The sequence below is a fragment of the Dasypus novemcinctus genome, chromosome 19, assembly GCF_030445035.2.
Source record: "Dasypus novemcinctus isolate mDasNov1 chromosome 19, mDasNov1.1.hap2, whole genome shotgun sequence".
In the NCBI taxonomy this organism is placed as follows: Eukaryota; Metazoa; Chordata; class Mammalia; order Cingulata; family Dasypodidae; genus Dasypus; species Dasypus novemcinctus.
In genome coordinates, this window is record NC_080691.1 from 49573939 (window position 1) to 49600887 (window position 26949).

Genomic DNA, 26949 nt, shown 5'->3' on the forward strand with positions numbered 1-26949 from the left:
ACGCTGAACAAATGCTGGATGTTCTGAGCTTTTAGCTACAAACACAGCCTTTGCGAGGAGGGCAAGTAGCCTCCTGGGACAAGCTGCAGCCGTCCAGCATGGGGCACCCCCTCAGAGACCCATTTCATCGTAGTTAGGCGTGGAGGACCCTGGGGAACCCCGACCCAGCTCCCCCTCTAGTTGCCATCCCGTGTCTCTAGGCGGCCATCATGAACTCCCTGGGGCTGAGTTATTTCCTGAGTACAAGTGTCTTTCCACTTAGCTCTTCCTGTATGTCTGAAAGTGAGAAAGTTGGTGTGAAAGAATGCTCACTTGTTTAGAGCCAAATGACCACCAAACCCAGCCACACTGAACCGAACCAAAACAGGCATCCTCCTTGCCCAGAACCTTCTGTGTGTTTTCTATGTGGCAGGTGCAATTGGGCCTCAGGGAGCTGCAGCCCACCTGGCTCACTGCTCAATGGGAAGGTGCACGTCTAGAGAAGATGGTGGCATTTTGAACCCTGTGCCTAAGCCGGCCTGTGTGGCCCCTTCTGATTATTTGTCTGAGGACCTTCGCAGGTGGGTTTCCGTCTCCTGCTGGGCTGACATCTCCTGCACTTCTCACCCGTAAAGTTGCCTAAACATAACTGACATTCCTTGTCCTGAAATGCCTCCACAAAAAAATGTAATGCAGTACCCTTTCTTTAAAAAAAATTAGATCCTTTCTTTATTACACGAAAGGTAGCATAGATGCCACACGAAAGGTAGCATAGATGCCTTTTAAAAAGTCTCTTAATAATATGTCCTGGAAATCATTCCGTCTGTCACAGAAATCCTCATCATTCTTTTCCCCTTTGGGTGACACACTAGAGATTATTCAGCTTCTTTGCCGTGCATGGGCTTTGGGATTCTTCTAGTAATTTGCAATTACAGACAGCACTTGAATGGATAGCCTTTTGCACCTGCATTTTTGTACTGTTAGAGCTGTATCTTCAGGGTCAATTTCTGAAAGAAAGAAATGGCTCTTTGTAACAATTTCTATAAGAAGATAAGAAGGGAGGGCTTTTTCTGTAATGATAATATATTTTATTGTAATAAAATATTAACATATAACATAAACATCATTTTAAGTGGACAATCTTTGACATTAAGTACATTGACAATATCGTGTATTTCTACTATTTCCAGATTGTTTTTATCATCCTAAAACTAAAATTCATACTCTTTATTTTTTTTTTTAAGATTTATTTATTTATTTATTCCCCCCCACCCTGGTGTCTGCTCTCTGTGTGTTCTTCTGTGACTGCCTCTGTCCTTATCAGTGGCACCGGGAATCTGTGTTTCTTTTTGTTGCATCATCTTGCTGTGTCAGCTCTCCTTGTGTGGGGTACCATTTTTGGGCAGGCTGCATTTTCTTTTGCACTGGGCAGCTCTCCTTACGGGGCGCACTCCTTGCACGTGGGCGCTCCCCTACACGGGGGACACCCCTACCTGGCACAGCACTCTTTGCATGCATCAGCACTGCGCATGGGCCAGCTCGACTCGGGTCAAGGAGGCCCAGGGTTTGAACCATGGACCTCCCATGTGGTAGGCGGATGCCGTAACCACTGGGCCATGTCCGCTTCTCCATACTCATTTTTAACAACTCCTTAATCCCCTCTTCCCTTAACCATGGTAACCACTATTCTGTCTTCTGCCTTGATGAATTTGCTTATTCTAAGTATTTCATAGAGGAGAAACTCATGGAGCATTTATCCGTTTGTGTCTGGGTGATTTCAGTCAGCATGATGTCTTCAAGGGGGTCTGAGGAGGAGGACAGGGGCAAGGTCAATCTTTGGTAAGGCAGAAGATGCTATATGTGTATATGTACACATGTAACTATGTGTATCACACACTTAATTCACTTAGCATAATGTTTTCAAAATTCTTCTATGAATGAGCACTTCCCTTCTTTTTATGGCTCAATAATATTCCATTGTTTGACTCTACTATGTTTTGTTTATCCATTCATCTGTGGTTGGATGCTTCGGTTGCTTCCAGCTTTTGACTATTGTGAATAATGCTACAATGAACATTGGTGTACAAATATCTGTCTGGGTCACTGCTTTCAATTTTTGTGTGTATATACCTAGGTGTGGGATTGCCAGGTCATATGATTCTATGTTTAACTTTCTGAGAAACTGCCAAACTGTTTTCCACAGTAGTAGCACTATTTTACATCCCCACCAAGTATGTACAAGGGTTCCTCCTTCTCCACATCATCACCAACACTTGTTATATTCAGTTTTTTATCAATAGTCATAATAGCAGGTGTGGAAGTTGTATTTCATTGTAGTTTTTTTTTTAAAGGAGGTTCCAGAGATTGAACCGAGGACCTTGTACATGTGAAACAGGTGCTCAACCACTGAGCAGCACCTGCTCCCCTCATTGTAATTTTTTAAAATGAATTTTATTGATACATGTTTATAAACCATAAAATCCATCTAAAGTTTACAATCATTGGCATTGGGTATAATCACAGAGTTGTGCATTCATTACTTCAACCATTAACAGAATTTTCATTAGTCCAAAAAAAAAAAAGAACAAAAACAAAAAACCCACCTCTCAATCCCTCTATCCTTCCCCTGCCATACTTAACTTCTAATCTATTTCCGTCTCTGTAATTTATTTATATTTACATTTTTCATAGATGGAGTCAAATAACATGTAGTATTTTTTGTGTAGTTTCTTTCACATAGCATGCTTTACTTTTTTTCTTTACCATTGATGGAAGATTATTAATATATTACTATATACTACTGTCCATAGTTTGCTTTGGTTTTATTTTTGCCCAGATATTACCCTGGTTTTAGCTCCTTGTAATATTAATGTACATTTCTTCTATTTCAGAGAAAAACATTCTTGTATATGAATTTTTTAAAATTAATTTTTTAAAAGAAACTTTAGTTTACATAAATGTTACATAAAAAACATAGGGGATTCCCATATGTCCCACACCCTCCCCCTCCCACACTTTCCCACATTAACAACATCCTTCATGAGTGTGGCACATTTGTTGCAATTGATGAACATGTATTGAAGCATTGCCACTAACCATGGAATCTATTTTATATTACATTTTATACTCTGTCCTGCACAGTTTTGTAAGCTATGATAAAATATATAATGGCCTGTATCCATCATTGCAACATCATGCAGGACAATTCCAATTGTCCCTATATGCATTATTAACAATACTCATTTTTCACAAGAAGTTTCGCTATGCTGTATAGTCTCATGTTTCCTTTTTTTGGCTTTCCTTCTAGTGGTATACACTTCCTTAGACTTTTCCTTTCAGCCACTGTCATACCTATATTAGTCAGCCAAAGGGGTGCTGATGCAAAGTACTAGAAATCTGTTGGGTTTCATAAAGGGTATTAATTTGGGGTAGAAGCTTACAGTTACAAGGCCCTAAAGAATCCAGCTTTATGATGGTGGGTGACTTCTGCCTGGCCTCTCCTTCCTTCTTCCTCTTAAGACTCCATGGACCTCGCTTCTTCTGATCTCAGCTATAGGCTGGCATAGAGATCGTCTTTCTTTCTGGGGCTACAGCTATAGCCTGTCACATGGCAGGACTGAAATGACCAAGTTCTCTCCTCTTCCATATCTTCTTCCATGTGTGTCTGTTTCTCTCAGGCCCCAAGTGGGCAGAGACTCAACTCCGAGTCATGCCCTACTGCTGAGGTCGAAACAAAGCCCTAATCTTGAGTTCATTAAGTGAATGTAAAACCTTTGCATTTAATTCTATCAGTGGATATCATGCCCAGATGAACAGACCAGTTCATAAAAATAATATCTATTTTGGAATTCATAACATCAAACTGCTAATAATACTCATATATTAGCACTACTAATTACAAATCGTGTGATGTTCTTTCACCATTTTTATTCATTTGCAAACATATACAAACATTTTTATAAATTCTGCACAGATTAAACCTCCGCTTTCCATTCTCTAACCACATTCTTTCCTCTGATAATTTATATTCTAGCTATAACTCCATGAATTTGCTCATTATATTTAGTTTGTAATAGCAAAATCATACAATCATTCAATATTTGTTCTGTTATGTCTGGCTTGCTTCACTCAACATAATGTCCTTCAGATTCATCCATGTTGTCATATGCTTCACGACTTCATTCTTCTTACAGCTGAATAGTGTTCCATTGTCGGTATATCTGTTTATCAGTTGATGGACACCTGAATTGTTTCCATCTATTGGCAATTGTGAATAATGCCACTATGACATCATTGTACAGATGTCTGTTTGCGAATCTGTTCTCAGATCTTCTGGGTATATACCTAGTAGTTGTATTGCCAGGTCACATGGTAGATTTATATCTAACTTCCGTAGGAACTGCCAAACAGACATCCCCAACGACTATACCATTGTACATTTCCACCACCAGTGAATAAGCATTCCTATCTCTCCACATTTCTCCAACACTTGTTGTTTTCTGTTTTGCTAATAGTGGCCATTCTAGTAGGTATGAAATGATGTCTCATAGCCTTGATTTACATTTCTCTAATAGCCAGTGATGCTGAATGTTTTTCCATGTGTTTTTTCACCATTTGTAATTCTTCTTTAGGAAAATGCTTATTCAGGTCTTTTGTCTATTTTTAAATTGTGTTACTCGTCTTTTTATAGTTGAGTTGTAGGATCTCTTTATATATCATGGATATTAGACCCTTGTCATATTTTCTCCTATTGAGTAGGCTACCTTTTCACGAAGCCCTTTGAGGTGCACAAGTGTTTAATTTTGAAGAGTCCCCTTTGCCTTTCTTTTGTTGCTCGTGCTTTGGAGGTAAGACTTAAGAGACTGTCACCTGCCACAAGATCTTGAAGATGTTTCCCTATATTCTTTCCTAGGAATTTTAAAGCCCTGACTTTTAGGTTTAGGTCTTAGGTCCCCTTCCTTCCTTCCTCCCTCCCTCCCTCCCTCCCTTCCTTTTCTTTCTTTCTTTCTTCTTTCTTTCCTTTCTTTCAGGTTTATTTATTTATCTCCCCTTCTCCTCCCACCCTGGTTGTCTGTTCTCTGTGTCTATTTGCTGCATCTTCTTTGTCTGCTTCTGTTGTCAGTGGCACGGGAATTTGTGTTTCTTTTTCTTGCGTCATCTTTGTTGCGTCATCTTGTGTGGCAGCTCTCCGTGTGTGCGGCACCATTCTTGGGCAGGATGCACTTTCTTTTGCACTGGGTGACTCTCCTTATGGGGCGCACTCCTTGCTCATGGGGCTCCCCTATGCGGGAGACACCCCTGTGTGGCATGGCACGGCACTCCTTGTGCGCATCAGCACTGCACATGGGTCAGCTCCACATGGGTCAAGGAGGCCAGGGTTTGAACCACGGACCTCCCATGTGGTAGACGGATGCCCTAATCACTGGGCCAAGTCCACCCATCTTTGATCCATTTCAAGTTGATTCTTATATAGAGAGTGAGATAGGAATCCTCTTTCATTCTTTGGTTATAGATGTCCAGCTTTCCCAGTACCATTTGTTGAAGTGACTGTCCCAGAAAAGTGGACTTGGTAGCTTATCAAAAATCAGTTGGCCATGGAGATGCGGGTCTCACTTTGATTCCATTGATTAATGTTTCTATCTTTATGCTAATGTCATGCTGTTTGACCACTGTAAATTTATAATACATTGCAAGGTCAGGAAGCATGAGTCCTCTGATCTCATTCTTCTTTTTAGAAAGTTTTTGGCTATTCGGGTGCCCTTTCCCTTTCAAATAAGTGTGGTAATTGACTTTTCTATTTCTGTGAAGTTGACTGTTGGAATGTTGATTGAGATTATGTTGAATCTATAAACCAGTTTGTGTAGAATTGACATCTTCATGATGTTTAGTCTTCCAGTCTGTGACTACAGAATGTTCTTCCATTTGTTTAGGTCTTCTTTGATTTATTTTAGCAGCATTTTGCAATATTCAGAAGATAGATCCTTTCCATTTCTGGCTAAATTAATTCCTAGATATTTGATCTTTTTGTTGCTGTTGTAAATGGATTTATTTTCTCGGTTTCCTGCTCAGCTTGTTCATATAGTAGTAGAGTATATAAACAGCACTTATTTTTGTGTGTTGATCTTTTATCCTGCCACTTTGATGAACTCATTTATTAGCTCTAATGGCTTCGTCCTAGGTATTTTGAAATTTTCTAAATATAGGATCATGTCATTTGTCAATAGAGCTTTACTTTTTCTTTTCCAATTTGTATGCCTTTTATTTCTTTTTGTTGCTTAATTGCTCTAGCTAGAACTTCTAGCACAAAGTTGAATAACTGGTGACAGTGGACTACCTTGTCTTGTCCTATCTTGGAGGGAAATCTTTCAACTTTCCCCCATTGAGTACGAAGTTGGCTGTGAGATTTTCATATACGACCTTTATCATGTTGAGGAGCTTTCCTTCTATTCCTATCTTAAGTGTTTTTATCAAGAGAGGATGCTGGATTTTATTGAATGCCTTTTTTGCATCAATTGATATGTTCATGTGTTTTTTTTTCCCTTTGATTTGTTAATGTGGTGTATTACATTGACTGATTTTCTTATCTTTTTTTTTTTTTTTTTTTTAGGGTCATCAGAAGGTGGGCATTTTTATTTAAGTTGAGGAAATGGAAAACAATTTTCAGGTAATATTTACTAACACCATGCTGTATCTTCACAATACAATAGGGGTTCCAGAGAGTTCAGCGAGAAATATGAGAAGGAGTCATCATATGGAAAACAAATGAAGAAAGAGGAAAATGTAAGACAAAATCAATAATAATAATAGCTATCATTTATTGAAACTTCCTGTATTTTATCATTTGAACCATATGCTACATTGCACAGGCAATGTTTTACTAATTTTCTTTTTTTTTTCCAAATTCTACTCAATTTATTCATTTTTTAAAAAGATATTACATTAAAAAAATATGAGGTCCCCATTCGCCCCCCACCACCCCCACGCCCCATGCCCCCCCCCAGTAACACTCTCCCCCATCATCATGTCACATCCATTGCATCTGGTGAGTACATCTCCGGGCATCGCTGCACCCTGTGTCCCGTGTTCCACACCATAGCCCACACTTTCCCACGTTCCATCCAGTGGGCCATGGGAGGACATACAACATCCGGCAGTTGTCCCTGGGGCACTACCCAGGACAACTCCAAGTCCCAAGAATGCCTCCACATCTCTTCTCTTCCTCCCCTTCCCTGCACCCAGTAGCCACCATGACCACTTTTTCCACATCAATGCCACATTTTCTTGATTATTAACCACAATAATTCATGAATAGAATATCATTAGGTCCACTCTGATCCTTACTGTATTCCTCCTTCCTGTGGACCTTGGATTGGTTGTGTCCATTCCAAATCAATGTCAATAGGGGGTTTAGATTCCACATGGATATTGGATGCAATCCTCCTGCTTTCAGTTGTAGGCACGCTAGGCTCCATGGTGTGGTGGTTGACATTCTTCAACTCCATGTTAGCTGAGTGGAGTAAGTCCAATAAATCAGAATGTAGGAGCTGAAGTCTGTTGAGGTCAGGGCCTGGCTGTCATATTGTCAGTCCAGAGATTCAAATCCCCTAGATATATCTTAAGCCCCAGCACCAACTACAATTCCAGTAAAGTAGTATGAAAGGCTTGTGAAAAGAGATCCCATCTGAGTCCAGCTCCATCATGCGGAAACACCAGCTCCAAAGAAGGGCCAACTGACATGGCAGTGAACCCCATCTGCCATGACCATAGAACCTGTGGGTCTCTTCAGCTCTCAAAAGGACCAATACCTGGGGTTATATCTACTTTATCTGTCTCTGAGACTCTGCTCAGGTGTGCATAAGGACAATCCTTCTGACAACCTCCAGACTCTTTTTTAGAGACTCATAGCCATATAAACTCATTTGTCCTTTCCATTTCCCCCTTACTTTAGGTCAAAAAGCATTTTTAACTCCTATTATTTGTAGATAGGGATATTCTGCTGGTCTGCATTGAACATTTTATTCAAGGTCATTTTCTAGTAATGTCATCAGCTGGTACTTGGTAGTGATCCCTCGGCACCAGGGAAGCTCATCCCTGGGTGTCATGTCCCACTCTGGGGGGAAGGCTGAGTTTGGCTTCGAGACTGGCCTCATTTGAATAACACAGAGGCTGTCAGGAGGGAACTCTTAGGCACAGTGCTGCTGTAGGCCTTGTTCTTATTTCAGGTGTATAGGCTCACAAGCATAGTCATTAGTATCAGGGGCTCACTGTTGGACCCTCATTCCTTCCTGGTCCTTGCCATTGCACCCTGGGGACTGCCACTGCTCCCCTAGGGACCATGACAGAGCCCCCCTGGCCAGGAACTCAGCACCCTCCCACTATGAGTATATCCAAACATTTCTATGCACCCTGGACACATGCCCTGTATAACTCCCTGTCAACCATATGTCCCCTGTCAATAACATCCCATACCAGTATTCCTCTGCTGCCATTGTTGAAGCACTCTGTGATCCAAAACTTCCTGAAGAGTGAAGCCCAGTATAATGCCAGGTTCCCTTAATAGTAAAATGGAATATAGCGATGAGTTTAAAGGTTAGATATAGAATACATATTGATTTGGAAAAATTCTACATCCTATCTTTTTCTTTTCTTTTTTCCTAATTATTAAGCTTCTCTTCACAAGAGCTATAGATCACAGTAATTCATATATATTCAATATATAGTACTCCCACATATCCAATATAAAACCTTTTCCCTTCCACAGCGATAATGTTTTAACATATTCATATCTTATTTACCGAAACTGATGTACAGATATTGAGACAATAGCTTCCAAACAAGGTAACATTTGTGTTTACATTGTGGTTTATACTTTATACTATACAGTTTTCTAAATTGTTAGTTATCCTATGTTTTACATTATGGTTCACATTATTAGTCTGTCATCCCCTATATGTTTTTGGTGTAATATTACATGTTTTATATCCATCCTTGTGTACTCTTGTGAAACACTTCTATTGCCCTTACAGTTACTTTGGTTCCATCTATTCAATATATATTTCCCTCTCCCCTTGGGGCCCACAGTGACAGTCAATCTTCATTTCTTGAGGAGCCATGTTCAGAGATACTTGCAACAGTGCTGAGGGCTTGACATGCTCAACTGCCCTAATGCCCTGGGAGCCACCATTTCTCTCGAGAGATACAGTTCCCTCTATTTGATGGCATTAGTCCTCCCCAGGATGTGGGTCTACCTTCACTCTCACTATATGGGTCTCTACCCAATGGTATAACCCACTCTGGCAAAATGAGCATTCAGATATTCCCTAGGAGTCTGTCTTGCATCAGATTATCCCCTTTGAGTATCTTAAACAGGTAACTTTCCTAATTATATTTTGAAAAGGTTTTCTCAGCATTATACTCTCAACCAACACCTGACAATCTCCTGTGTTCATATGTTGCCCCACACTCCCCCCAATTTCTTGGGCAATATTACCCATCTGCCCATCCCTAGCCCCCCTCAAGCCCACAAAGCCCCACCCAAAGGTAAACCTGTGCCTCCATTTTATCCCTTCCTTGTACACATACTTACCTCTAGCTTATCATAGATTTCACCATGTAGATGTCAGCTTACATATTTCCTCTACCCCCCGATTTCCTGTAAGCCTATCTTCCAGTCACTAGCTCTCTGAGGCAGCTTGGTTTACTTAATTCATATCATTGAGGTCATGTAGTATTTGTCCTTCAATGCCTGGGTTGCTTCACTCAACATAAGATTCTCAAGATTCATCCATGTTATCATGTGTGTTTGTAGTGTATTTGTTCTTAAAGCCGAGTAGTATTCCATTGTATGTATACACCACATTTTATTGATACACTCATTTGTTGTTTTTTGTTTTTTTTTAATTTAAATTTTCTTTTTTAAATTCATTTTTTAAAAAATATTACATTAAAAAAGTATGAAGTCCCATTGAAGCCCACCGCCCCCACCCCCCACTCCCCCCACAGCAACACTCTCTCCCATCATCATGACACATCCATTGCATTTGCTAAGTACATCTCTGGGCATCGCTGCACCTCATGGTCAGTGGTCCACATCATAGCCCATACTCTCCCACGTTCCATCCAGTGGGCCCTGGGGGGATCTACAATGTCCCATAATTGTCCATGAAGCACCACCCAGGACAACTCCAAGTCCCGAAAACGCCTCCACATCTCATCTCTTCCTCCCATTCCCCACACCCAGCAGCCACCATGGCTACTTTTCCCACATCAGTGCCACATTTTTTCTGTGGACATTGGATTGGTTGTGTCCATTGCACTTCTATGTCAAGAGGGGGCTTAGATTCCACATGGATACTGGATGCAATCCTCCTGCTTTCAGTTGTAGGCACTCTAGGCTCCACGGTGTGGTGGTTGACATTCTTCAACTCCATGTTAGCTGAGTGGGGTAAGTCCAATAAATCAGATGTAGGAGTTGATTTTTGAGGTTCAGGGCGTGGCTATCATATTGTCAGTCCAGAGATTCAAATCCCCTAGATATATCTTAAACCCCAGCACCAACTACAATTCCAGTAAAGTAGCAGGAAAGGCTTGTGAAAAGAGATCCCATCTGAGTCCAGTTCCATCACACTGAAACACCAGCTCCAAAGAAGGGCCAACTGACATGGCAGTGAACCCCATCTGCCATGACCATAGAACCCGTGGGTCTCTTTAGCCCTCAAAAGAACCAATACCTGGGGTTGTATCTACTTTATCTGTCTCTGAGACTCTGCTCAGGTGTGCATAAGGGCAATCCTTCTGACAACCTCCGGACTCTTTTTTAGAGACTCATAGCCATATAAACTCATTTGTCCTTTCCATTTCCCCCTTACATTAGGTCAAACAGCATTTTCAAGTCCTGTTATTATATGTAGACAGGGATATTCTGCTTGTCCACATTGAATCTTTAATTCAAGGTCATTTTCTAGTTGCAGCATCAGCTGGTATTTGGTAGTGATCCCTCGGTGCCAGGAAGGCTCATCCCTGGGTGTCATGTCCCAAGCTGGGGGAAATGCACTGTATCTACATGCTGAATTTGGCTTCGAGACTGGCCACATTTGAGTAACATGAAGGCTTTCAGGAGGAAACTCTCAGGCACAGTGCTGCTCTAGGCCTTGTTCTTATTTCAGGTGTATAGGCTCACAAGCATAGTCATTAGTATCAGGGGCTCACGTTGGACCCTCATTCCTTCCTGGTCCTTACCATTGCACCTGGGGGACTGCTGCTTCTCCCCTAGGGACCACGACAGAGCACCCCCGGCCAGTAACCCAGTACCCCCAAGCTGTTGTTTTTAATTATTTCCACTATGAGTATATCCAAACATTACCATGCACCCTGGACATATGCCCTGTATAACTCCCTGTCAACCATATATCACCTGTCCATAACATCCCATACCAGTATTCCTCCACCACCATTGTTGAACCATTCTGTGATCCAAAACTTCCTGAAAAGTGAAGCCCAATATAATGTCAGGTTCCCTTACTAGTGAAATGGAACATAGTGATGAGTTTAAAGGTTAGATCTAGAATACATATTGATTTGGAAAAATTACTACATCCTTTCTTTTTCTTTTCTTTTTTCCTAATTATTGAGCTTCTCTTCACAAGAGCCTTAGACCACAGTAATTCATATATACAATATACAGTACTCCCACACATCCACCATAAAACCTTTTCCCTTCCACAGCAATAATCTTATAACTTATTCATATCATATTTACTTAAACTGATGTATAGACTCCGAGACAATAGATTTCAAACAAGGTGACATCTGTGCTTACATTGTGGTCCATACTTCAGGATATACAGTTTTCTAAATTGTTAGTTATCCTATGTTTTACATTATGTTTTACATTATTAGTCTGTCGTCCCCTATATGTTTTTGGTGTAATATTACATGTTTTATATCCATCCTTGTGTACTCTCGCGAAACTCCTCTCTTACCCCCACATTTACCTTGGTTCCATCCATTCAACATCCATTTTCCCCTCCCCTTGGGGCCCACAGCGACAGCCAATCTCCATTTCCCGAGGATCCATGTCCAGAGATAGTTGCAACAGTGGTGAGGGCCTGACTTGCTCAACTGCCCTAATGCCCTGTGAGCCACCCTTTCTCTCGAGAGATACAGTTCCCTCTATTTGATGGCATTAGTCCTCCCCCGGATGTGGGTCCACCCCCACTCTCACTACTTGGGTCTCTACCCAATGGCATCCAACCCACCCTGGCAAAATGAGCATTCAGACATTCCCCAGGAGTCCGTCCCACATCAGACCATCCCAAACAGGTAACCCTCCTAATTATATTTTGATATGATTTTCTCAGCATTTTACTCTCAACCAACACCTGATACTCTCCTATGTTCGTATGTTGCCCATTCCCCCCAATTTTTTGGGCAATATTACCCATCTGCCCATCCCCGGCCCCCCTCAAACCCGCAAACCCCCACCCAAAGGCAACCCCTTGTCCCCATTTTATCTCTTCTTTGTGCTCATACTTACCACCAGCTCATCATAGATTCCACCCCTGCAGACGTCAGCTCACATCCTTCTTCCACCCCCCGATTTCCTGTAAGCCTATCTTCCAGTCTCTAGCTCTCTGAGGCAGCTTGGTTATTTCATATCATTGAGGTCACGTAGTATTTGTCCTTCAATGCCTGGGTTGCTTCACTCAACATAAGGTTCTCAAGATTCATCCATGTTATCACATGTGTTTGTAGTGTATTTGTTCTTACAGCCGAGTAGTATTCCATTGTATGCATATACCACATTTTATTGATCCACTCATCTGTTGATGGGCATTTGGGTTGATTCCAACTTTTGGCGATCGTGAACAATGCTGCTATGAACATTGGTGTATATATATCGGTTTGTGTCCCTGTTTTCAGTTCTGCTGGGTATATACCCAGCAGCGGTATTGCTGGGTCATATGGCAAATCTATGGTTAGTTTTTTGAGAAACCGCCAAACTGTCCTCCAGAATGGTTGGATCCTTCTGCATTCCCACCAGCAGTGGATGAGTGCTCCCATTTCTTCACATCCTCTCCAGCATTTGTACTCTTCTGTTTTTTTTCATAGCTGCCAATCTTATGGGTGTAAGATGGTATCTCATTGTAGTTTTGATTTGCATTTCCCTGACAGCTAAAGATTTGGAGCATTTTTTTATGTGCTTTTTAGCCATTTGTATTTCCTCTTTGGAGAAGTGTCTTGAATGTTCAAATCTTTTTCCCGTTTTTTAAATGGGTTGTTTATCTTTTCATTTTCAAGATATAGGAGTTCTTTATATATGCAAATTATAAGTCTCATCGATTATATGGTTGTCAAATATTTTCTTCCATTGTGAAGGCTCCCTTTTTACTTTCTTGACAAAATCCTTTGAGGTGCAGAAGGCTTTAATTTTGAGGAAGTCCCATTTATCTATTTGTTCTTTTGCTGCTCGTGCTTTTGGTGTGATGCTCATGAAGCCATTTCCTATTACAATGTCTTCTAGATGTTTCCCTACACTGCTTTCCAAAGTCTTTATGGTCTTGGCTCTTATATTTATGTCTTTGATCCATCTTGAGTTGATCTTTGTATAAAGTGTGAGATGGTAATCCTCTTTCATTCTTCTACATATGGATATCCACTTCTCCAGGCACCATTCGTTGAATAGGCTGTTGTCTCCCAGTTGAGAGGGTTTTGTGGCTTTATCGAATATTATGGCTACATATATGAGGTTCTATATCAGAACTTTCAATTCGATTCCATTGGTCTGTGTGTCTCTCCTTATGCCACTGCCATGCTGTTTTCACTACTGTAGCTTTGTAGTATGTTTTGAAGTCAGGTAGTGTGATTCCTCCAATTTCGTTTTTCTTTTTCAATATGCCTTGGCTATTTGGGGCCTCTTTCCTTTCCAAATAAATTTCATTCCTTGTTTTTCTAGTTCCTTAAAGAAGGCTGTGTTGATTTTTATTTGGATTGCATTGAATGTGTAGATCAGTTTTGGTAGGATAGACATCTTAATAATATTTAGTCTTCCTATCCATGAAGAGGGAATATTCTTCCATTTATTTGGGTCTTCTTTGATTTCCTTGAATAGTCTTGTGTAGTTCTCTGTGTATAAGTTTTTTACATTTTTAGTTAAATTTATTCCTAGGTATTTGATTTTTTTATTGACTATTGTAAATGGTATTTGTTTCTTGATTTCCTCCTGATCTTGCTCATTATTGGTGTACAGAAATGCTACTGATTTTTGCGCATTGATCTTATAACCTGCGACTTTACTGAACTCATTTATGAATTCTAGAAGCTTTGTTGTAGACCTCTCAGGGTTTTCTATGTATAGGATCATGTCATCTGCAAATAATGAAATTTTGACTTCTTCCTTTCCAATTTGAATGCCTTTTATATCTGGTTCTTGCCTCAGTGCTCGAGCAAGCACTTCTAAGACAATGTTAAATAGAAGGGGAGACAGTGGGCATCTTTGTCTTGTTCCTGACTTTAGAGGGAAGGATTTTAGGATTTCTCCATTGTAAACGATGTTGGCTGTGGGTTTTTCATATATACTCTTTATCATGTTCAAAAAATGTCCTTGTATTCCGATCTTTTGGAGTGTTTTTATCAAGAAAGGGTGCTGTATTTTGTCAAATGCTTTTTCTGCATCTATAGATATAATCATGTGTTTTTTTCCTTCAATCTGTTTATATGGTGTATTACATTGATTGACTTTCTTATGTTGAACCATCCTTGCATACCTGGAATGAATCCCAATTGGCCGTGGTGTATAATTCATTTAATGTGTTGTTGAATACGATTAGCAAGTATTTTGTTAAGTATTTTTGTGTCTAGGTTCATTAGAGAAATTGGTCTGTAATTTTCCATTCTTGTGGTGTCTTTGGCTTTGGTACTAGAGTAATGTTGGCATCATAGAATGAGTTAGGCAATGTTCCTTCTGTTTCAATTTTTTGGAATAGTTTCAGCAGGATTGGTGTTAGTTCTTTCCGGAATGTTTTGTAGAATTCACCTGTGAAGCCATCTGGCCCTGGGCTCTTCTTAGTTGGGAGGTTTTTAATGACTGATTTTTTCTTTTTACTTGTGGTTGGTTTGTTGAGATCATCAGTTCCTTCTTTCGTCAATATAGGCTGCTTATGTCTTTCTAGGAATTTGTCCATTTCCTCTGAATTGTCGTTTTTGTTGGAATACAGTTTTTCAAAGTATCCTCTTATGATAGTCTTTATTTCTGTGTGGTCAGTGGTGATATCGCCTTTCTCATTTCTTATTTTGTGTATTTGCATCTTCTCTCTTTTTTTCTTTGTTAGTCTCGCTAAGGGTTTGTCAATTTTATTGATCTACTCAAAAAACCATCTCTTGGTCTTGTTTATCTTTTCAAATGCTTTCTTATTTTCTATTTCATTTAGTTCTGCTCTTATCTTTGTTATTTCTTTTTTCTTCTTCCTGTGGGATTACTTTGTTGTTTTTTTACTAATTCCCCCAAATGTGCAGTTAGTTCTTCAATTTTTGCTCTTTCTTCTTTTTTGAGGTATGAATTTATGGCTGTAAATTTCCCTCTCAGTACTGCTTTTGCTGCATCCCATAAGTTTTGGTATGTTGTGTTATCATTATCATTTGTTTCAAGGTAGTTATTGATTCCTTTTGAGATTTCCTCTTTGACCCACTTTTTTTCTAAGAGTGTGCTGTTTAGTTTCCATATCTTGGTGTGAAATCTGGGCCTCTCGCCCTTGCAGATTTCCAGCTTCACTCCACTATGGTCAGAGATATTATTTTGTATGATTTCGATCATTCTGAATTCATTAAGACTTTCTTTGTGGCCTAGCATATGGTCTATCTTGGAGAATGATCCATGTGCACTTGAGAAAAATGTATATCCTGCTGTGTTTGGGTGTAATGATCTGTATATGTCTATTAGATCCAGCTCCTCTAATATACTGTTCAAATATTTTGTTTCTTTAGTGATTCTCTTTTGAGATGTTCTGTCCAGAGTTGATAGTGGTATATTAAAATCCCCCACTATAATTGTGGATGCATCTATTCTTTCACTTAGTTTTTCCAGGGTTGCCTCACATATTTAAAGGTGCCCTTGTGAGGAGCATAAATATTTATGATTGTTCCTTCTTCTTGAGAGATGTCCCTTTCACTAATATGTAGTATCCTTCTTTGTCTCTCACAATTGTTTCGCATTTAAAGTCTATTTTGTCTGATATTAATATAGCTACTCCTGCCTTTTTTTGGTTATTGTTTGCTTGTAAGATTGTTTTCCAACCATTCATTTTCAGCCTCCATAAATCTCTGGGTCTAAGATGTGTCTCTTGTAGACAGCATATAGATGGTCATATTTCCTTATCCAATGTCCCAGTTTGAATCTTTTGATAGGTGAGTTTAATCCATTGACATTCAGTGTTATTACTTTCAAGGAATTATTTATGTTAGCCATATTTTGATTGGACTTGTGTTTGTCATATTTAGTTTGTTTGTTTTTCTTCTCTTTTTGTCTTTTTTGTTGCTCTTACACTCTCCTCGAACTCTGCCTGTTCTGTTTTTTCCTTTCTTCCTGCAGATCCCCCTTTAGAATTTCTTGAAGGGGAGGTTTCTTGTTGGCATACTCTTTCAATTTCTATTTATCTGTGAATATTTTGAACGCTCCATCATTTTTGAATGCTAGTTTAGCTGGATAGAGTATTCTTGTTTGAAATTTTTTTTTCTTTTAGTACCTTGACTATATCATACTGCTGCCTTCTTGCCTCCATGGTTTCAGATGAGAAATCAACACTTAATCTTATGGAGCTTCCCTTGTATGTGATGGTTTTCTTTTCTCTTGCTGCTTTTAGAATTTTCTCTTTGTCTCGAGCATTGGATATTTGACAAGTATATGTCTTGGGGTGGGCCTGTTGGGGTTTATGATGTTTGGGGTGCATTGTGCTTCTTGGATATGTACATCTGTCTCTCTCAGTAGATTTGGGATGTTTTCAGCCATTATTTCCTGCAACACCCCTTCTGACCCCTTTCCCTTCTCTTCTCCTTCTGGGTTGTCTATAATACATATGTTTGTGCGTTTTGCTTTGTCATTCAGTTCCCTAAGTCCTAGCTGGATTTTTTCTATCTTTTCATCAATCAATTCTTCTGTCTGTTTGATTTCTGATGTACTGTGTTCCACACATTCTCTACTCTGCCTCTTCTAATCTGCTGCTATTTGCTATGAGTGTATTTTTGATTTCTTGAACTGTGGTATTCATTTTCATCATATCTGTTATCTTTTTGTGTATGTCTGCAATTTCCCCTCCAACTGTTGTCTTCATATTGTTAACCTGTTCCTTTACTTCATTAAATTTGTCTCTGATATATGTTCTGAGATCTTTAATTACTTGTGCGAAGTTCTGCTCCCCTTCCTGGTTTTTAGTTTGTTCATTGGATTCAGCCATGTTTTCCTGATAACTGTTTGTTTTGGTTTGTAGATTTTTGTTGCTGTCTGGTCATCATTTTATCTTGACAGGTTTAATCAGTTCCTTAGCTTCTTTGTCTAGTCTTGGGGGTTGATTAGCTGTTGTTTTTGCGTAAGTGTTATATCTTCTCTTTGTCACTTTGTTCTTCTTATTCTAATTTCTTATTGCTGCCTGAGTTCACTTTGGATGAAAGCATTAGTGCTAGGGAAAGGCAATTGTGTAAGAAAGGAAAATGTGTAAAGTAGTATTGGTAATAAATGTTAACAGAGCAACAGTATGAGATCTGGGAGGATGGATATTAGATTCATGTAAGTTGTGTAGAGTTATAGCAGTAAGTAGAGTACCTATAATGAGGTAGTCGACTGAATATGGGAGGAATATGGAATGAATTAAAAAGCTAGTGTTTTCATGAGAGAGTGAAAGAGAAAAGAAAGGCAATAGTTTCAAGAGTGCATAAAGGCAGAAAACAAAACAAAGGTATTAAAAATTAAGAGTTAGACAATTTGGGGATCAAAGAAAGGGAGGTGGATAATAGGAGTGACAGTAGAAGATGGAGGATATCAAGATGTGGGTGAAAGGGGATAGTGTAGGTAGCCAAAATCAGTTCACACAGAAATGAGGCAATGGAGGATAGGGAAACCCAGCAAATGTGAGGTGTTCCCTGCAGCACCTATTGTATAATTAAGATAAAATAAAATAAGAAGAAAATGAGGGACAAGAGAAAAGAAAAAAAAAAGAGAATAAAGAAAGAAAGAAAAGGGGGGTGGGTAAAGAAAAGGGAGGGGAACAAGTAAGGAAAAGAAAACAAGATATAGAACAACAACAGAAACAACAACAAAAAAAAAACCCTAAATAAATGAAAAAAAAGACCTTGGGGGATACAATGGGAGAAAAGACTAGGAGATAATGCAATTTTAGCAACCAGGACAATAAAAAATTAAAAAAAATGCAAATGTTGAGGGCTAGGACAATCAGGGACCTCAGATGGACCTCAGGGCGTGTTGGATTCAGGGATGGAAAGTCTGTGATATTGCAGACTCAAGAGGTGTGAGTCTCTGGGGTGTGGGCCACCAGGGTTTAGGGGACACAGACCTGGCAACCTCAAATCCAGTTAACAGGGAGCCTGGGAGCACCGCAGTGCAACACAGCTTTCAGGGATCCCCGCAGCTGGGTGCCAGCCCTATGGGGGAGGTCACATCTGCAAACTCTGACCTATGTGTCAGAAACCTGCAGTTCCCCCTCTCACTAGGGTCTCTTCTGTGGCTTTATCTCCAATTCGACTTCAGGACACCTCCCGCCCTGCAAGCTCCTAAAACAGCCATTTAGGGGCGCCTCTATATTGCCACCAATTTAAGGATGCTGCACATCCTAGCCAGGCCTAGGGGGCGGGGTTCTACCCGGAAGCGCTAATATCAGTGTCTGAAACCAAAAATCCCACGCCTTGCAAAAGATTCCCCTAATCGGCTTCCAGATGCCTCCCACCCTGCAAGCCCCTGAAACAGCCTCCTGGCGACGTTTCTTCACTACTTGCGATTTAAGGCCACTGCAGATCGGCAGCCGGCCTTGGGGGCCAGGCTCTAGCCAGAAGTGCCACCACTTGTGTCCAAAATCAAAAATTCCCCACCTCACAAAAAACTCCTGTCTGTCCCACCAAATTGGTTTGCGAAGAGCTCTTGCCCCTTAAGCCCCAAAACAGCCTCCCCAGGGCTCACGAATTCACCAGCACCACAGAGCCTCCAGGAATCACAGCCGCGACACGGTGCTGCGACTCCGCCCGCTCTAGTGGGGAGTGTCCTGCGTGCAGCCCCCAACTCCGTGCAAGAGAGCCTCAATTTTATCTTTTACACGAATTTTCTCTATTACCTTCCCACCAAATCGATGTCCAGACACCTCCTGCCCTGCAAAGTCCCGAAACAGCCTGGTCCTGAAGAATTTCCAACACTGCCCAGCCGCTTCTTTGCAGGAGAGACTATAAGGTGCACTCACTCAACCACCATCTTGCTCCACCCCTCTCTCAACCAGAAAATATATTCTTTTTTTTTTTTTTAATTTTTTAACTTTATTTTGCATATTTAATAATTAAAAGTATAAACAATTAAACATTAAAAAGAAAATATAGTTGAATAAATACATTTTTCATTTAAATGTACTGGTTATATATAATTTTTTTGAATCAAGCAACATGTTACAAAAAATATTTGGTTCATAGTAATGCAATTATACAGTATTTGTCCTTTTGTCCCCGGGCTTCTGCTGTGTCCAAGAAGTTGTCTCTGGTCCTCTGTGTTCTTCTCCTGGCTCCAGCTTAAGACTTCAGCATCAAACTCCAACATCAAAACTCCATCATCAAAAACCCCAGCAGCAAAAAGCTCCAACTCTGTCTTTTGCCATGCCCTTTATCTGTGAGTCCCCAAGGGGCAGTGACTCAACACCATACTGATGTGACCCAATCAAAGCCCTAATCATAACTTAATCATGCCCAGTACAGACCAGTTTACAAACATAATCCAATACCTATTTTTGAAATTCATAACTATATCAAACTGCTACATGTGTCTTGGAGCAGGTCTATTTGGATTTATTTATTTATTTTTTTTATAATTTTTTTTATTGACTTTGTAATAATATTACATTAAAAAAATATATATATGTGAGGTCCCATTCAACCCCACCCCCCCACCCCCCCCTCTCCCCCCCCAACAACACTCGTTCCCATCATCATGACACATCCATTGGATTTGGTAAGTACATCTTTGGGCACCTCTGCACCTCATAGACAATGGTCCACATCATGGCCCATACTCTCCTCCATTCCATCCAGTGGGCCCTGTGAGGATTTACAATGTCCGGTGATTACCTCTGAGGCACCATCCAGGGCAGCTCCATGTCCCAAAGATGCCTCCACCTCTCATCTCTTCCTGCCTTTCCCCATACCCATCGTCCACCATGTCCACTTTTCCCAATCCAATGCCACCTCTTCTATGTGGGCATTGGATTGGTTGTGTCCATTGCACCTCTATGTCAAGAGGAGGCTCAGATTCCACATGAATGCTGGATGCAATCCTCCCATTTTCAGTTGTAATCACTCTAGGCTCCATGGTGTGGTGATTGTCCTTCTTCAACTCCATCTTAGCTGAGTGTGGTAAGTCCAATAAATCAGATTGTAGGTACTGGAGTCTGTTGAGGCTCAGGACCTGGCTATCACATTGTCAGTCCAGAGATTCAAATCCCCTAAATATATCTTAAATCCCAACGTTAACTGCACCTCCAGCACATTAGCATGAAAGTCTTATGAAGGGAGATCCCCTCAGAGTCCAGATTCATCACACATAAACACCATTTCCAAAGAGGGGCCATCTGCCCTGGTAGTTAACCCCATCAGCCATGACCATAACTCTCATGGGTCTCTTTAGCCTTCAAAGGAACCAATATCTGGGGGTTGTATCTGCTTTATCTGTCTCTCTGACTCTGCTCAGTTGTGCATGAGGGCAATCCTTCTGCCAGCCTCCAGACTCTTTTTTAGAAACTCGTAGCCATATAAACTCATTTCTCCTTTCCATTTCCCCCTTACTTTAGGTCAAACAGCATTTTAAAGTCATGTTATTTTATTTTATTTTATTTTATTTTGTGTTTTATTATTTTTTTATTGACTTTGTAATAATATTACATCAAGAATTCTATAAGGTGAGAAGGCATCCCTAAGTTTTTCCTACAATTTTACATTTTGTGTTAAGTCAAGTATTATGATAGTGTCCAAACACCAGAGCCACAAGTTTGGATTATTTGGGCATAGAATTCTACCTAACTCCAGATTTGAGTCATTTGAGTGGACTAATGGTTTCTTGTGTTTTAATCTAATTGATGAGAGAAAAGAGAGAAAAAAAAAAACCATCATAAAGCAAATAAAATGAGAAGCATCTTGTATCCCAGGTGTGGCTTCTTCAAAGGACCAAACTGCAAAGCAGTATTGATTTGACAGAGCCTCTACTTCAATGATGTCTCTCTCAAAATGGCTCCAAATGATTTCTGTACTGCAAAATAAAGCCAAACTCTGGAAACCAAAAAAAAAAAAATATATATATATATATATATGTGAGGTCCCATTCAACCCCACTCCCCCACCCCCCCTCTCCTCCCCCAACAACACTCGTTCCCATCATCATGACACATCCATTGGATTTGGTAAGTACATCTTTGGGCACCTCTGCACCTCATAGTCAATGGTCCACATCATGGCCCATACTCTCCTCCATTCCATCCAGTGGGCCCTGTGAGGATTTACAATGTCCGGTGATTGCCTCTGAAGCACCATCGAGGGCAGCTCCATGTCCCAAAGACACCTCCACCTCTCATCTCTTCCTGCCTTTCCCCATACCCATCGTCCACCATGTCTACTTTTCTCAATCCAATACCACCTCTTCTATGTGGACATTGGATTGGTTGTGTCCATTGCACCTCTATGTCAAGAGGAGGCTCAAATTCCACATGGATGCTGGATGCAATCCTCCCATTTTCAGTTGTAATCACTCTAGGCTCCATGGTGTGGTGATTGTCCTTCTTCAACTCCATCTTAGCTGAGTGTGGTAAGTCCAATAAATCAGATTGTAGGTGCTGGAGTCTGTTGAGGCTCAGGACCTGGCTATCACATTGTCAGTCCAGAGATTCAAATCCCCTAAATATATCTTAAATCCCAACGTTAACTGCACCTCCAGCACATTAGCATGAAAGTCTTATGAAGGGAGATCCCATCTGAGTCCAGATTCATCCCACATAAACACCATTTCCAAAGAGGGGCCATCTGCCCTGGTAGTTAACCCCATCGGCCATGGCCATAACTCTCATGGGTCTCTTTAGCCTTCAAAGGAACCAATATCTGGGGGTTGTATCTGCTTTATCTGTCTCTCTGACTCTGCTCAGTTGTGCATGAGGGCAATCCTTCTGCCAGCCTCCAGACTCTTTTTTAGAAACTCGTAGCCATATAAACTCATTTCTCCTTTCCATTTCCCCCTTACTTTACATCAAACAGCATTTTAAAGTCATGTTATTTTATGTAGACATGGATATTCTGCTGATCCGCATTGAACCTTCCGTATAAGGTCCTTTTCCAGTTGCATCATCAGTTGGTATTTGATAGTGGTCCCTCGTTGCCAGGGAGGCTCGTCCCCGGGTGTCATGTCCCACGCTGGAGGGAAGGCATTGCATTTACATGCTGAGTTTGGCTTCGAGACTGGCCACATTTGAGTAACATGAAGGCTGACAGGAGGAAATTCCCAGGCACAATGTTGCTCTAGGCCTTGTTCTTATTTTAGGTTTATCAGCTCACAAGCATAGTCACTAGCATCAGGGGCTCACTGTTTTACCCTCACTCCCTCCCGGTCCCCGCCGCTGAACCTGGGAGACTGTCACTGCTCTCCTAGGGACCACGACAGAGCACCACTGGCCAGGAACCCAGTACCCCCCCCTGCTGTGGTTTTTAATTGTTGCCACTATGAGTATATCCAATCATTACCATGCACCCTGGACATATGTTCTGTACAGCTCCCTGTCAGCCATATATCACCTGTCATTGGTATCCCATACCAGTATCCCTCCTTTGCCATTGTTGAAACACTCTGTGATCCAGAACTCCCTGAAATTTGAAGCCCAATATAATGTCATGGTCCCTTACTAGGGAATGGCATATAGCGATGGGTTTAAAGGATAGATAAAGAACTTGGATAAAGTTAGATAAAGAACTTAGATAAAGAATGTTGATTTGAAAAAATTCCACATCCTATCCTTTTTTTCCCCCCCCCCCCCCTAATTATTCAGCATTTCTTCACAGGAGTCCTAGACCACAGCAATGCATATATATAATATACAGCACTCCCACACATCCACCAGAAAACCTTTTCCCTTCCACAGTGATACTCTTATGCCCTATTCATATCATATTTACTTAAGGTGATGTACAGAGTCTGAGATATTAGCTTTCTAACAAGGTAACATCTGTGCTTACATTATGGTGCATACTTTAGGATACACAGTTCTTTACATTTTTAGTTATCTTATGTTTTACATTATGGTTTACATTATCAGTCTGTCATCTCCTATATGTTATGGTGTAATAGTACATGTTTTATATCCATCCTTGTGTACTCTCAAGAAACTCCTCTCTTGGCCCCCATTTACTTTGGTTCCACACATTTAACGCCCATTTTCCCTTCCACCTTGGTGCCCACAGTGACAGCCAACCTCCGTTTCCTGAGGAGCCACTTCCAGAGATAGATGGAATAGTGTTCAGGGCCTAACTTGCTCAACTGCCCCAATGCCCTGGGAGCCACCCTTTCTCTCGAGGGATACAGTTCCCTCTATTTGATGGCATTAGTCCTCCCCAGGATGTGGGTCCACCCCCACTCTCACTACTTGGGATTCCACCCCATGGTGTCACCCACTCTGGCAGAATGAGCATTTAGACATTCCCCAGGAGCCCGTCCTGCATCAGACCCTCCCCTCCGAGCATTCTAAACAGGTAACCCTCTTTATTATATTTTGATATGATTTTCTCGGCATTTTACTCTCCACCACCTCCTGACCCTCTCCTGTGTTCGTATGCTACCCCTCCCTCCCCCCACTTTTGGGCAACGTTACCCATCCGTCCCTCCCCAGCCACCCTCAAACCCGTAAAGCTCCAACCAAAGGCAACCCCTTGCCCCCCTTTTATCTCTTCTTTGTGTTCATACTTACCACCATCTCGTCTTAAATTCCACCCCTGCAGACATCAGCTCATATCCTTCCTCCACCCTCCGATTTCCTGTAAGCCTATCGTTCAGTCTCTTGCTATCTAGGGCAGCTTGTTTATTTCATATCATTGAGGTCATGTAGTATTTGTCCTTCAATGTCTGGGTTGCTTCACTCAACATAAGGTTCTCAAGATTCATCCATGTTATCACATGTGTTTGTAGTGTGTTTGTTCTTACAGCCGAGTAGTATTCCATTGTGTGTATATACCACATTTTATTGATCCACTCATCTGTTGATGGGCATTTGGGTTGATTCCAACTTTTGGCAATAGTGAACAATGCTGCTATGAACATTGGTGTACATATATCAGTTTGTGTCCTTGTTTTCAGTTCTGCTGGGTATATACCCAGCAGTGGTATTGCTGGGTCATATGGCAAATCTATGGCTAGTTTTTTGAGAAACCGCCATACTGTCCTCCAGAATGGTTGGATCCTTCTGCATTCCCACCAGCAGTGGATGAGTGTTCCCCTTCCTTCACATCCTCTCCAGCACTTGTATTCTTCTGTTTTTTTCATAGCTGCCAATCTTATGGGTGTAAGATGGTATCTCATTGTAGTTTTGATTTGCATTTCCCTGATAGCTAGAGATTTGGAACATTTTTTCATGTGCTTTCTTGCCATTTGTATTTCTTCTTCGGAGAAGTGTCTGTTTAAGTCTTTTTCCCATTTTTTAAATGGGTTGTTTATCTTTTCATTTTCAAGATATAGGAGTTCTTTATATATGCAAGTTATAAGTTTCTTATCAGATATATGATTGCCAAATATTTTCTCCCACTGTGTGGGCTCCCTTTTTACTTTTTTGACAAACTCCTTTGACGTGCAGAAGGCTTTAATTTTGAGGAAGTCCCATTTATCTATTAGTTCTTTTGCTGCTCGTGCTTTTGGTGAGATATTCATAAATCCATTTCCTATTACAAGGTCCTGTAGATGTTTCCCTACACTGCTTTCTAAGGTTTTTATGGTCTTGGCTCTTATATTTAGGTCTTTGATCCATCTTGAGTTGATCTTTGTATAAGGTGTGAGATGGTAATCCTCTTTCATTCTTCTACATATGGCTATCCAGTTCTCCAGACACCGTTTGTTGAATAGGCCACTCTCTCCCAATTGAGAGGGTTTGGTGGCTTTATCGAATATTATGTGGCTGTATATGTGAGGTTCTATATCAGAGCTTTCAATTCGATTCCATTGGTCTATGTGTCTCTCCTTATGCCAATACCATGCTGTTTTCACCACCGTAGCTTTATAGTATGTTTTGAAGTCAGGTAGTGTGATTCCTCCAATTTCGTTTTTCTTTTTCAGTATGTCTTTGGCTATTCGGGGTCTCTTTCCTTTCCAAATAAATTTCATAGTTAGTTTTTCTAGTTCCTTAAAGAAGGCTGCGTTGATTTTTATTGGGATTGCATTGAATGTGTATATCAGTTTTGGTAGGATAGACATCTTAATAATGTTCAGTCTTCCTATCCATGAACAAGGAATAGTCTTCCATTTATTTAGGTCTTCTTTGATTTCTTTGAACAATCTTGTATAGTTCTCGTTGTATAAGTTCTTTACCTCTTTAGTTAAATTTATTCCTAAGTATTTGATTTTTTTATTTACTATTGTGAATGGTATTTGTTTCTTGATTTCCTCCTGATCTTGCTCATTATTGGTGTACAGAAATGCTACTGATTTTTGCGCATTGATCTTATACCCTGCGACTTTACTAAACTCATTTATGAGTTCTAGAATCTTCGTTGTAGATCTCTCAGGGTTTTCTATGTATAGGATCATGTCATCTGCAAATAATGAAATTTTGACTTCTTCCTTTCCAATTTGAATGCCTTTTATTTCTGGTTCTTGCCTCAGTGCTCGTGCAAGTACTTCTAAGACAATGTTAAATAGGAGCGGAGACAGTGGGCATCCTTGTCTTGTTCCTGAGTTTAGAGGGAAGGAGTCTAGGATTTCTCCATTGTAAATAATATTGGCTTTAGGTTTTTCATATATACTCTTTATCATGTTCAAAAAATTCCCTTGTATTCCAATCTTTTGGAGTGTTTTTATCAAGAAAGGGTGCTGTATTTTGTCAAATGCTTTTTCTGCATCAATAGATATAATCATGTGATTTTTTTTCTTCAATCTGTTTATATGGTGTATTACGTTGATTGATTTTCTTATGTTGAACCATCCTTGCATACCTGGGATGAATCCCACTTGGTCGTGGTGTATAATACGTTTAATGTGTTGTTGAATATGATTAGCAAGTATTTTGTTAAGTATTTTTGCGTCTAGGTTCATTAGAGAAATTTGTCTGTAATTTTCCTTTCTTGTGATGTCTTTGTTTGGCTTTGGTACTAGGGTAATGTTGGCATCATAGAAGGAGTTGGGTAATGTTCTTTCTGTTTCGATGTTTTGGAATAGTTTCAGCAGGATTGGTGTCAGTTCTTTCCGGAATGTTTTGTAGAATTCACCTGTGAAGCCATCTGGCCCTGGGCTCTTCTTAGTTGGGAGATTTTTAATAACTGATTCTATCTCTCTGCTTGTGATTGGTTTGTTAAGATCATCAATTTCTTCTTTCGTCAATATGGGCTGCTTATGTGTTTCTAGGAATTTGTCCATTTCCTCTAGATTGTCATTTTTGTTGGAATATAGTTTTTCAAAATATCCTCTTATGATAGTCTTTATTTCTGTGGGGTCAGTGGTGATATCGCCTTTCTCATTTCTTATTTTGTGTATTTTCATCT

The 26949-nt window shown here is 40.4% G+C and overlaps 1 long non-coding RNA gene across 1 annotated transcript in view; it reads left to right on the forward strand.

Annotated features, from left to right (window-relative positions):
* Nucleotides 1-26949, forward strand: part of LOC139436986 (uncharacterized) — a 42678-nt gene that overhangs the window by 478 nt on the left and 15251 nt on the right. The window contains exons 2-3 of the long non-coding RNA XR_011646537.1: nt 413-560; nt 6687-6759. This is a non-coding gene — a long non-coding RNA (uncharacterized lncRNA). The remainder of the gene's footprint in view (nt 1-412; nt 561-6686; nt 6760-26949) is intronic.